This window comes from Opisthocomus hoazin, chromosome 5, assembly GCF_030867145.1.
Source record: "Opisthocomus hoazin isolate bOpiHoa1 chromosome 5, bOpiHoa1.hap1, whole genome shotgun sequence".
Classification (NCBI taxonomy): domain Eukaryota; kingdom Metazoa; phylum Chordata; class Aves; order Opisthocomiformes; family Opisthocomidae; genus Opisthocomus; species Opisthocomus hoazin.
Genome location: NC_134418.1, coordinates 30,566,218 through 30,578,456, shown reverse-complemented (window position 1 = coordinate 30,578,456; position 12,239 = coordinate 30,566,218). Strand labels below are relative to the sequence as shown.

Genomic DNA, 12,239 nt, shown 5'->3' with positions numbered 1-12,239 from the left:
TCTTCCCTGGCTGACATGGCACTTGGGGCCTTTATACTGTTCCAAGGCGTCAGGTTGTCGTACAGTGTGTCAAGTCCTTGCATGTGGAACACCTGCTTGTAATGGTGCAACAGCCTTCCTCCAGGTGCGCTTCATTACATTCACCAGGTTAATTCTTTTTCTTAGGTTTAATATTGCCTCTTTCGCTTTCTCCCCGGGCCACAGGCCCAAACACATAGAGTTCTTGCTGGTTGCCTCCATCCGCTTCTCAGCAGTCTCTCTAAATCCCTTGGCCTTGGCAGTCACTCACTTATGGCAGCCTGCCCGCCACAACCCTCAGCTGCTCTAGGCATATGCTGTGTCTTTCCTCTCGGAGTGTGTACAACTGTGCTGCTATTTTGACCCCTGGACGGTTGTGCCCAGACCTAGGCCACCTCCTACGGACACTGGAAGTGGCCCTGGGAGACCTCGCCTTCAGCTGACCACCCTGCTAGGACGACCTGCTCTGAGGTCCCTCCTGCGCCAGGCATCTCACTCCTCAGTCTCCTGGATTTCCTTCGGAAGGAGTGTCGATCGAGTAGCTGACCAGTTTGTTGAGCTGCTTTCAACTCAGTTGAGTGCTGCCTCAACTGTCCCTTCCTACTGTTACTGAGGACAAAGGACTGTAACCAAATATACCCAGCTGAGGGCATATTCAGCACAAGATGAATAAAAGGAACTCTGCGGTGGTATGTTAGTACTAAAGGCTTCTGCCAAAACATCAATTCCACAGCCTGCTGGTCTGAGGACGTGCCGCGCTGCCTCGGGCTCCCAGGGCTGACATGCGAAATGTTCTGCGAAGGGCCCTGGTGGAAATCCCTTGAGGAAATAGTCAGAATATGCAAGAACTGCTGTAACTGCAGGAGCGGAACAGTCTCAGGACAGTGGCAGTCAGACCTCCAGCAAGAATTTCCCAGCTAGGAGCATCAGCTCAATTATCTTCACTTGGTCACTGCCACAAACTACCAGTGGGCCAACCGATTTTGGAAAACTGTAACAGCTTTACAGACTTCTCAAACGCTGATCCTTAAACAATGAGACCCAGAAGAATAAGAATGAAACTGGGAAAGCTAGATAAAATTCCAGTGGGACTTGCCCTTCTCCGCACCTTCTTAGTTCTCAAAGGCATATCCTATTTCAAGATAAAAAGTAAGAAAACTGGGAGGGAGCAGCACACAGCCAGCTTGGATTCGAGGAGCAGTTCACCCTGTGCACAGAGGAGTTTGGTTGCTGCAGAAAAAATAGCCTTTCATTTCAGTCTTGTAAGCGTGGCCCGAGAGTTACTAGAGAAAGGGTTAAAAAAGCTTATGACAGATGAATTCTTAGCAAACTGATTCAGGTTAATTTGTCAGGAAATAAATAGAAAAAAATTCTGTGCTCTCTCTACACTTGATTTATTTCACCGTGCTTATCATCTCTAGAGGAAATCCTCCTTTGTGTGCTATCTGAGCAGCCGGTAACTACAGATACTGGAAGGAGTTTAAAGAAAACGAGTTGCCTTTGCTCTGAACTTCTTGCTTTTATCTGCTCATTTCAACCTCCAGTGGTACAGCAAGGTTTTGCCGCTCATCTCCACAGCGCCAGGACCGTCGTGCGAGCATTTGTTCTGTTCCTGGTCTCCACTGTGCAGCACTGTAACACGCACCCAGCCCCCGCCGGGAAAAAGAAGAAAAAAAAAGAATTCTATTACAAAAAACGCGAACATTCACAAGTTTAGATGTCCAGTTCTTAAGTCGAGCAGGCAAAAGAAATAAATAAACGGAGCCGTGAGAACGCATCTGGGCTGCCCCGGCCCGCCAGGCATGTGTGTCTCTGCCGCGCCGGCGGGCCTGCCGCCGGGGAACGAGGAGGACGCGGGCAGCGCGTCCCTCCGGCGGGCCGTCGTGCTGGGGCAGGGCCCGCGGCATCCAGCGAGGCCAGCAGCGGGTAAATCCCCGCGGCGACCGGGAGCTGTGTCCCCACAGCCGGCGCGGCCCGGGGGAGGCGCCGGGACCGCACGGCGCCCAGTGCTCGGCGGTGTTTGTAAACAAAGGCCTCTGCCTGTTGTTTCGCCAGCGTCTTAAACGCGACGCTGAAGCTTTAACCTGCCTGCTGCCGCGGTGTCACCGGGGGCAGATGGGGCGAATTGAACCCCCCGGCGGCCACCGGCCAACCGTCCCCCCCTGCCCCGGCACGTACACCGCGGCGGCGGCCTCCCCCCCGCAGCCGCGCAGGCGCCGCGGAGTGCCGGGGGGGTGCGATGATGCCTCCGCGCGATCCTTCCGCCGGGCGGCCCGAGGGAAGAAAGTCCCCCCGCCCCCGCCCCTCACGGCAGCCCGCCGCGGGCCCCGCGCCGCCTCCCGCCCGGGGCGCTCCCCGCCGCCGCGGCGTGGGCGGCGAGCGGCGGAGGGCAGCGTGAGGGGGCGACGGGAGCGGCAGCGCTCAGCCCAGCCCCGCCGCCCCCAGCGGCCGCCGCCCCCCTCGCGGCGTTGCCCCCCCCTGCCGTGGTGCTGACCGCCAGCGGCCGCCCCGCCCGCGCGGGAGGCGGGGACGGGCTGAGGGGAGGCCGCCCCGCCGGCCCTTCTTTTCCTCCCCTGCTCCCCGCGGGAAGCGGCTGGCTGCGGGCTGCCTCTCGCTCCCCTTCCCCCCCCCCTTTTAATTTTTATTTTATTTTATTTTAACCCCCCCCCCCTCCCCACGCGGCGGCGGCGGCGGCCCGCCTTCCCTCCCGCCCCCGTCGCCGCGGCCCCGCACCGGCCCCGCCATGGCGACATGAACCCGCCGGCCGCCGCCGCCGCCGCCCCGGCCATGGGGCCCGCACGGTGCTGAAGCGCCGCGGAGGAGCCCCGCCGCCGCCGCCCCGCCATGGGGTGCTGATGGCCGGGCCCCGCCGGGCACCCCGCCGCCGCGCAGGGGAGGTGAGCGCCGGGGCGGGGGGCGGGGGGTCCGCGCCGCGGGGCTGGGTGTGCAGGGCCCCGGGGGGGGGGTGCAGCCCCTCTGTGGGTGTGCGGGGCGGGTGCGGTGCCCCGGCGTTGGAGCGGGTGGCTGCCGGTGGCGCAGGCCGTTGGTTTGCCTTCTCTTGTCTTCGCCTGTAGTTTGTTTGCGGAGCTGGGCCGCGCTCTCCCCCCTGCCGTGCCCTCCCGGCTGCGGTGGGAGAAGTTTCCTTCAAAGAAGGGTGACGACGCGCTCTGGAGATCTGTCTCCGAAGGGGAGAGCTCGGAGGAGTGAGGTTACCGTCGGTTATTCCATGCCCGTGGAAAAAATCCGCCTGGAAACTTGTTGGTTGAACACGGACAAACCTATTCCCTCACCCTGCGCTTTTGACCCTGCGAAGGAGGGGAAAAGGAGCGACCCCGCATTGTCCCGCTCTGAAAAAGAAGGGTGGCAGAAGGCAGGCTGTTTCGGAGCTGAACTTAAAAGTGCTTTTCAGCATCAGCCGTTGCGTGCTCCTGAAACGCTCTTCCCATGGTGTGCTGTGACAGCCCCTACGCGGCACAGCCCCTTTTAAAGAAGGAAGGGTGAGATTTTTTTATTACCCAACTATTAAAATCGGGCAAAAGGCACGTGGGTGTGAAGCTCCCCTGTCCGGAGCACGTCTCGCCTTTTCCCTGCGGGGGTGGCTGGCTGCTGCCTCTGCCCCCCGTTTAAAGCCGGGGGTGTGTGCGTGTGCGGGCGCGCAGCCCAGGTCTTGCAAGGTGAGGCTGGGTAGGAGTTTGTCTCTCAAAAAGCAAATCGCGGCATCTTTTCCTTGTCTCGAGGGTTTGGTTTTGGATCCCTGAGAATGATTCAGTTTTGCTTTTGAAGTGGTTTGGCTGGCTCGTAAAGCTGGGGGACGGCTCACTCTCGTCAGTGCCTGCGCAGACCTTGGCGTGGGATGCGGGAAGCTGGACTTTTGGCTTCTCCCCAGCAGGAGCTGAACTTTCACGTGGCATATGTACACTTCTAATTATCCTTTACTCCTATTTAGAGCTTGTTTATCGTTCGATATGGCAGAACTGGTCTTAAATGCTCCTTTGATTGTGTCTGTTCTGTGTTCTTACCGAGTCCCGTGCTTTGTTTGCTCCAGGTCCTTATTTAAAAATGCTCTGAGATTGCTTCTGTCATTGCATGATAAGAGCCTTACTCTATCAGAACCCTCTCCACAAAAGGTTCTGCTTGGTGCATGCCGGCTGGGTCCGGGCTTTCCCACTCTTGTGTTTGGGGAGCCGTGGGGCCACAGCGGTGTTGACGAGAGCCAGCGGTGAGCAGAGCGGCGCTCCGGTGGGATGTTTCTGCTCTGGTCTCGCTGTTGGTGGCCGTTCTGGATGCAGCTGAGGGCACTGACATGCCTCAGCTTGGCCTGAGGTTTGCTGGGTGTGGGCTAGTGGGGGAGAGCAGCCTCAGCCCCACAGGGAGAAGAGACCCGGTTTTCAGCTGGGAGGGCAGTCTGGGGCCAGCAGTGTGGCTCGTTCAGGCTGGCTGTGCAGCCTTCCCTACTGGAGTCTTCTGCACAAGCAGGTGGTAAAGGGGAGCTTGGGTTGGTTCAGGTATGGTTTTAGGGAAACAGTCGTAGCTCAGTGGTCTATATTGCCGTATCCTACAGGCCTTGGGATGACTTTGTGTGAGGGAATGGACAAGTCAGGTGTCGGGACCTGTGTTTTCCAGGGCAATGCAGTGTCCAGGGCTGTCTGCCTGCCATCTCATATTAACACTTTGATGCAATTAACATTCACTTTCTAAAATACAGTATTTTCCTATTTTCAGATTATTTGTTATAATAATCTTTACAGACATTTATCAATTTAAATATACTTCAGTCCAAGCGTGAAGCTGTTCAGTGCCAGTACCTTTGCTTGTGTCATTTCCCTGGGATAAACTTTTCAAGTTTGTAGGTGGACCCAAGTGTTTATTTTCACAGCTTTGAGCATCTCCCCTGTAATTATTTTACGTTTTCCCTTCTCAACTTTTCTGCGCTCAGCTGCTACTTAGCATACCTTGTGCAGGCGACAGAGGAGAACATGAGCGGTGTTCGAGTGGTGGAGCATGCCTTCCCTCAGGGCCTGTGTGAAGGATGCTTTCCTTTGCACACCTGCAGCAATGTGCTGGTTAAAGCAGTAATTAATCTTGACCTCGTGCTGCACTGGCTTTTTACAAGCACGTACATTCATGGGTTTAATCTTTGTGTTTTTACATGGCACTAATTAGGAATAAAATTTAATGCAGCTGTCATGCTGATATAAATTATCCATCTAAACTGGGTGATAGAATAGATAGATACACAATCTGTAGTTTATTTCACACTGCCTCATAGCCTGCCAGAGATGGGTTTTAAAAAGGCTGGGCAGGACCAGTGGCTTCAGGAAAACTAAACATTGTATTTTGATCGCCAGATGATAACCCTTGGGACTCTGTTGCCCAGGCAGGGAGCAAAATGTGAGTAAAGGAGAAGACCTGCTTCTCCAGATTGAGTGAAACACGGTTGTGTCTGAAGGTCCTCCCCTGCAAGATGCAAAATGAGTGTCTAGAGCTGACCTGCTCAGGACCAAATTATGTCTGTTTCCCTTTGCTCCCATGACTCTGTGGGGCTAGAGACGGTACAAACCCAGGTACTTATCACCAGGATACTCCAATGAAGAAGCGGGAAATCCAGGCTTGCCGTCAAGGAGGTGGATTTCAAGGAGGATTTTGGTTCACTGAGAACAGGGAGTAGTTTCTTTGAGAATTCAGCACAGTAGCAGCTATTTTCAAATGCCAAAAAAGCAAGGTGAAGTCATTCAGATGGAAGGAAAATGTCAGGTGTCTCCCATCTCGGCATGAAGCAGATGTGGTCTGAAATTTTCCCTTCCTGTGTGTTTGCTAACTGCAAATATTATCAGCACTGGTTTGTTAACCCTAATGGGTATTTGCACTTTGCAACAAGCTCATCTGAAAGCTCACTCATGCATAACATGTTACTGCAGATACTCCATTTTGCTCATCAGCCCAGACATCAAACATTTTCTTTACTGGGATGATGGGAGGTGCTGGATGAACCCATTTGCCAGAGGCTTTTGTGCCTTTTTGGTGGTATTTTGCTGTATACAGAAATATCCTGTCTCTTGGCTGGGGTAGCTCTTGACTAGAGTGGTCTGTTAGACAAGAACTTGGCTCCCAAAAACTTCAACCTTTACCTTCCTAACAATTTTTACTGTAAATCTTGGGGTTTAACTGCTCGTAACTGCTGCCCTGTGGCTGAAAAGCCTGCTTCCTTTAAGGATGCAACTGCTGTAATAATGTGACCATCACATGCATTTATGAAAGCATTGCCAGTGCATCTGTACTTCCATTGACAGGAGAAAAGGGGGACTTTGCACCACATGCTTTGTGGAAGCAGCAGAACTCTGACTGCCATTGCATACTGCATCAGACATACTATTTTCTCTTTATTGGTAACCCCACCTCCCAAAGTTTCCTTCCCTGGGCTTATTTTATTTTAGGCTGAGGACTGTTGTTTTTAGGTTGTCCAGAGCTGTGAATATCAAGGCTGTTCTGTTCATACTGGTCAGGCAGGAGAGATGAATACATAGGGAAGAGCCAGGACTGTGCCTGTGCCATTCTATTTTTGCAGACAATTGGAATTAGGTCCTTTTCCATATTGTCTCAACAAGACACTAATTAGTCAGCAAGCTCAAGCTCCTGGAGGGTAATTAAGCTTTATAACTGTGGGTTCTCTTTGCTTGATGAGAAAAGAGGCAGTACCCTCAGAGCCTAAGAATGCTGCTCTGCAGCTACAGTGCTGTACCTCATAATTGATCTATTGTTTCAACAGCAGATAATTCTTCATTTCCTCATAATTACCTCTTTTTAGTGCCTCAGACTGTATCCCAATATTAGCTGTAATCACTGATAATTTACCCTGAAGCCAATCAGAAACTGCAAAGCAAAATATTGGCCTTCGTTGAGCATTTATGCTTTCAGATAGAATTCTCTTTTGTTGTTGTCAAGAGGAATCAAGCCATTGTAGTTACATGTTTTTTTTTGGATGTGGGTGTTGAACTGGGTATAAACTTGTTTGGTTTTGTTGCTGTTCATTTGTGTTAATGACTGACTACTGCCGAAAGACAAAAAGAACTACTGTTGAATCCTGTTTCTGTGTTTTTGCCCATAGAGGCATTGTATTTCTTTGGTTTCAGGGGATTATATTACTCAAAAGGTGGTGTGTGATGCTTTAGATTCTGAATGCCTGTTGGCCCTTGCCTGTAGAGAGTTAGCTTTTACGAGCTTGAAAGCCTCTGGCCCTATTTTATGAAATTACTGCTCACTCCCATACTTTATGAGCTTGATTTTCCTCAGAGTGACTTCTTTCAAGTTACTGTTGATTTATACCATGTTACATTGGTGATGGGAGAAGTGAATCATACTCTGCATGCGTTGCTTTTAGGACACTAGCAGCGAGACATTACATAATGCCAGGTTTGGTTTGCCTTTTTTTTTAAAGCCTTCCTGCTCTGCTTTCAGCATTTGCTGCCTGAAGAACTGATGAGCAGCTCTGGGTGTACAGCTGAGCCCTCACAACTGTGCTGCTCTGAGCCTGAAGCACTTAAGATCACAGAGTGGTTGAGGCTGCAAGGGACCTCTGAAGGTCATCTTGTCCAACAGCCCTGCTCAAGCAGGGCCAAATAAAGCCAGCTGCCCTGTACCATGTCCAGATACCTTTTCAGTATCTCCAAGGGTGGAGACTCCACAACCTCTCTGGGCAACCTCTGCCGGTACTGTGTCACCCTCACAGTAAAGAAGCATTCCTGATGTTTAGAGGGAACATCCTGCATTTCATTTTATGCCATGTGCCACTGGTCCTGTCACTGGGCACCACTGAAGAGATCCTGGCTCTACATTCTTTGCACCCTCCCTTCAGGTATTTACATGTATTGGTAAGATTCTGGCCGCCGCCCCCCCAACCTTCTCTTTCCAGCTGAACAGTCGCAGCTCTCTCAGCCTCTCCTCATAGGAGATGCTTCAGTCCATCATATTAATGGTTCTTTACTGGACTCTCTCCAGTATGTTCATGTTTCTGTTGTTCTGGAGAGCCCTGGACTGGACACAGCACTCAGGTGTGCCCTCACCAGTGTTGGGTAGATGGGAACAATCACCTCCCTCAGTCTGCTGGCAGCACTCCTCCTAATGCAGCCCAGGACATCATTAGCTTTCTGTGCCTCAAGGGCACACTGCTGGCTCATGGTCAACTTGGTGTTCACTAGGACCCCCGGGACCTTTTCTGTAAAGCTGCTTTCCAGCCAGACACCCCCCCAGCATATACTGGTGCCTGGGGTTGTTCCTCCACAGGGGCAGGACTTTTTACCCTTAAAGATGTTCCCGTCAGCCCATTTCTCCAGCATGTTGAGCTCCTTCTGGATGGCAGCATGATCCTCTGGCATATCATAGAATCATAGGTTGGAAAAGACCTCCAAGATCATCAGGTCCAACCTGTCGACCCAACACCACCGTGCCTACTAAACCATATCCCCAAGTGCCACATCCACACATTTTTTGAACACATCCAAGGATGATGACTCTGCCACCTCCCTGGGCAGCCTATTCCAATGTCTGACCACTCTTTCAGTAAAGAAATTTTTCCTAATACCCAATCTAAACCTCCCCTGATGCAACTTGAGGCAATTTCCTCTCATCCTGTCGCTAGTTACTTCGGAGAAGAGACCAACACCTGCCTCACTACAACTGCCTCTCAGGTAGTTGTAGAGAGCAATAAGGTCTGCCCTCAGCCTCCTTTTCTCTAGCCTAAACAGCCCCAGCTCCCTCAGCTGTGCCTCATCAGACTTGTTCTCCAGACCCTTCACCAGCCTCATTGCCCTTCTCTGGACACACTCCAGCACCTCAATGTCCTTCTTGTAGTGAGGGGCCCAAAACTGAACACAGTACTCAAGGTGTGGCCTCACCAGTGCCAAGCACAGTGTCATGATCACCTCCCTACTCCTGCTGGCCTGATACACACCAGGATGCCATTGGCCTTCTTGGCCACCTAGGCACACTGTTGGCTCATGTTCAGCCAACTGTTGACCAACACCCCAAGATCTTTTTCCACCGGGCAGCTTTCCAGCCACTCCTCCCCAAGCCTGTAGCTTTGCATGGGGTGGTTGTGACCAAAGTGCAGGACCTGGCCTTGTTGAACCTCATACAGCTGGCCTCAGCCTATCTATGCAGTCTCTCCAGATCCCTCTGCAGAGCCTTCCTGCCCTCAAGCAGATCAACACTCCCACCCAACTTGGTGTCATCTGCAAACTTATTGAGGGAGCACCCAATCCTTTCATCCAGATCATTGATAAGGATATTAAAGAAGACAGGACCCAAGACTGAGCCCTTGGGAACACCACTCATGACCGGCTGCCAGCTGGATTACTCCATTCACCACCACTCTCTGCGCTCGGCCATCCAGACAGTTCTTTATCCAGCAGAGAGTACACCCTTCCAGACCATGGGCAGCTAGTTCCTCCAGCAGGATGCTGTGGGGAACAGTGTCAAAGGCCTTACTAAAGTCCAGGTAGATGACATCAACAGCCTTGCCTTCGTCCACTAGGCGGGTCACCTGGTCATAGAAGGAGATCAGGTTGGTCAAGCAGGAGCTGCCTTTCATGAACCCATGCTGGCTGGGCCTGATCCCCTGGCTGTCCTGCACGTGCCTGGTGAGCACACCCAGGATGAATCGGTCCATAATCTTGCCCAGCACCAAGGTCAGACTGACAGGCCTGTAGTTCCCAGGATCCTCCTTCCAGCCCTTCCTGTAGATGAGTGTCACACTGGCGATCCTCCAGTCATCTGGGACCTCCCCTGTTTGCCAGGACTGCTGACAGATGATGGAGAATGGCTTGGCCAGCTCCTCCACCAGTTCCCTCAGCACTCTTGGGTGGATCCCATCTGGCCCCATAGATTGTGAATGTTCAGGTGGCATAGCAGGTCGTTAACTGCTTCCTGCTGGATTATGGGAGGTTTGTTCTGCTCTCCTTCCCTATCTTCCAGCACTGGGGGCTGACTACCCTGGGGATAACCAGTCTGACTTTTAAAGACTGAGGTGAAGGCGGCATTAAGTACCTCAGCCTTTTCCTCATCCTTGTTGGCAATATTCCCCCTCACATCCAATAAGAGATGGAGCCACTTCATTTGGTGTGACCTGCAGCCTTGTCAAGAGTACTCTCTGGCCCATCAAGATTGTTAATCAAGATGTTAAACAGAACTGGACCCAGTACGGGCAGTGGTACACCACTAGTCAGCACCTCCTGCTATACTTTGTGCCACAGATCACCACCCTCTGGACACAGCCATGCCGTCAGTTTTCAAACCTGACTGCTCATCCATCAGCCCCTACTTTCAGTAGTGTGCCCAGATTTTCCCTGGCCTTCCTTTTGTTACCTGTGTACTTAGTCAGGCCCCTTGTCTTTGACATCCTTTGCCAGATACAATTCCAGCTGGGCTTTGGCTTTCCTAAACTCATCCCCAGCTGATCAGCGTTTCTGTATTCCTCCCAGGTTACCCATCCTTTCTTCCACCCTCTGTAATGCTTACTTTTTGTGTTTGAACTTTGCCAAGAGCTTCTTATTTATCCACACAGGCCTCCTGGCATTTTTGCCTGACTTGGTTGGGATGGAACTCTTGAGCTTCCAGGGAGGTGATCCTTGAATACTAACCAGCATTTTTGAGCCCCTCTTCCCTTCAGGGCCTTGCCCCATGGGATGCTTCCAAGCAAGTGTTTGAAGAGTCCAAGTCCTGCTCACCTGAACCCCAGGTTTATGAGCTTGCTTCTTACCTTCCTGCTTGCCCTTAGGATTCTGAACTCCACTATACCATGGTCGCTGCAGCCAAGGCAGCCTTTGACTTTCACATCCCCAACAAACCCCTCCTTGCAGGGAGGTATTAGGTCCAGCAGAACATGTCTCCTTCTTTAGCTTCTCTATCACTTGGGTTAGAAAGGCGTCATCAGTACACTCCAGGAACCTCCTGGATTGCTTATGCTCTGCTGTGTTGTCCCTCCTGCACATGTCAGGTTGGTTGAAGTCCCCCATGAGGGCCAAGGTCTGCAAACATGAGGCTGCTTCCAGCTGTCTGTAGAAGGCCTCATCCACCTGTTTTTTCCACCCACTACGGTGTCAGCCTTATCTGTTTTCTCATTAATCCTCACCCATAAGCTCTCAGTTGGCTCCTCATCCATCCCCAAGCAAGTCTCCATGCATTCCAGCTATTCTTGCACATCAAGGGAAACACCACCATCCTCCTCTTTCCAGTCTGTCTTTCCTATAGTGCCTGTATCCCTCCATTACAACACTCCCAAGTGTTGCAAGTCATGGGAGCCATCCCACTATGTCTCTGATCCCAGCAAGCCTGTAGCCTTGCAGCTGCACACCGCTCGCTCTCACCATATTTATTCCCCACACTGTTCATAAGCATACATGCACTTAGGAGAAACACCCCAACATGCTTATTACCCAGAAGGGGTCTGGGGGGATTTCTCCATAATAGTACCTCATAGGTACACCCTTGCTTAAAGGCAAATGCTGGAAGTGACCCCTCTTAAGCCTCATCGTTTATTTTGTGATCCCTTCCTGTCATATCACCACAGACCCTCTTCTCATCAACTCTGTCCGTCACTCACAGGGTCCTGGTAACTCTGTCCCTGCCCTGTCATACCTAGTTTGAAGCCCTCCTTACAAGGTCAGCGATCTTTCTGGCAGAGAGACCTTTGCCCAGCTTGGTGAGGTGAATCCCATCCCTCCCAAGCAGATGCTGCTCCACAAGCAGGATCCTGTGGTCACAGAATGCAAAACCCTGTTGCCAACACCAGTTCTATGGCCAACTATTGACCTGCACTGAGGAGAGCATCACCAGGGCCCCCAAGCCTTTGACACTCCAGATCTCCGTAGCCCCTTGACAGTCTTCAGGTTGCCCCTGATGGTTTTTATCACTGATGCCCACATGGAAGAACAGCAAGGGTAGCAGTCAGAAAGTTGGACAAGCTCAGGCAGCCCCTCCACAACATCCCAGGTCTGGGCCCCTAGCAGGCAGCCAACCTCTCTAGATAATAGCTCAGGTTGACAGGTGGGTGCCTCTGTCCCTGCAGCAAGGAGTCACTCATTATAATCACTCACACCTTCTTCCTAGAGGTTTAGGGTCAGGTGGCCTATATCTTTTGCTTAAAGGCACATCTGGCTTCTCTTTATTGAGTGTGGTGAACCTATTTTGTTGTTACAAGCCCTTAGGTGGGGCAGGAACTTTAGTAC

General features: G+C 52.0%; 1 protein-coding gene across 3 annotated transcripts in view; it reads left to right on the top strand.

Moving 5' to 3' along the window:
* The first annotated feature begins 2,537 nt into the window (after positions 1 to 2,537).
* The window catches only part of CCNI (cyclin I), a 34,890-nt gene continuing 25,188 nt past the window's right edge, over positions 2,538 to 12,239 (top strand). For 2 of the 3 annotated variants that reach the window (XM_075420835.1, XM_075420834.1), the window contains exon 1: positions 2,538 to 2,915. The gene's annotated coding sequence lies outside the window, so the exon portion shown is untranslated. The remainder of the gene's footprint in view (positions 2,916 to 12,239) is intronic. The other variant, XM_075420836.1, reaches the window with a different exon arrangement.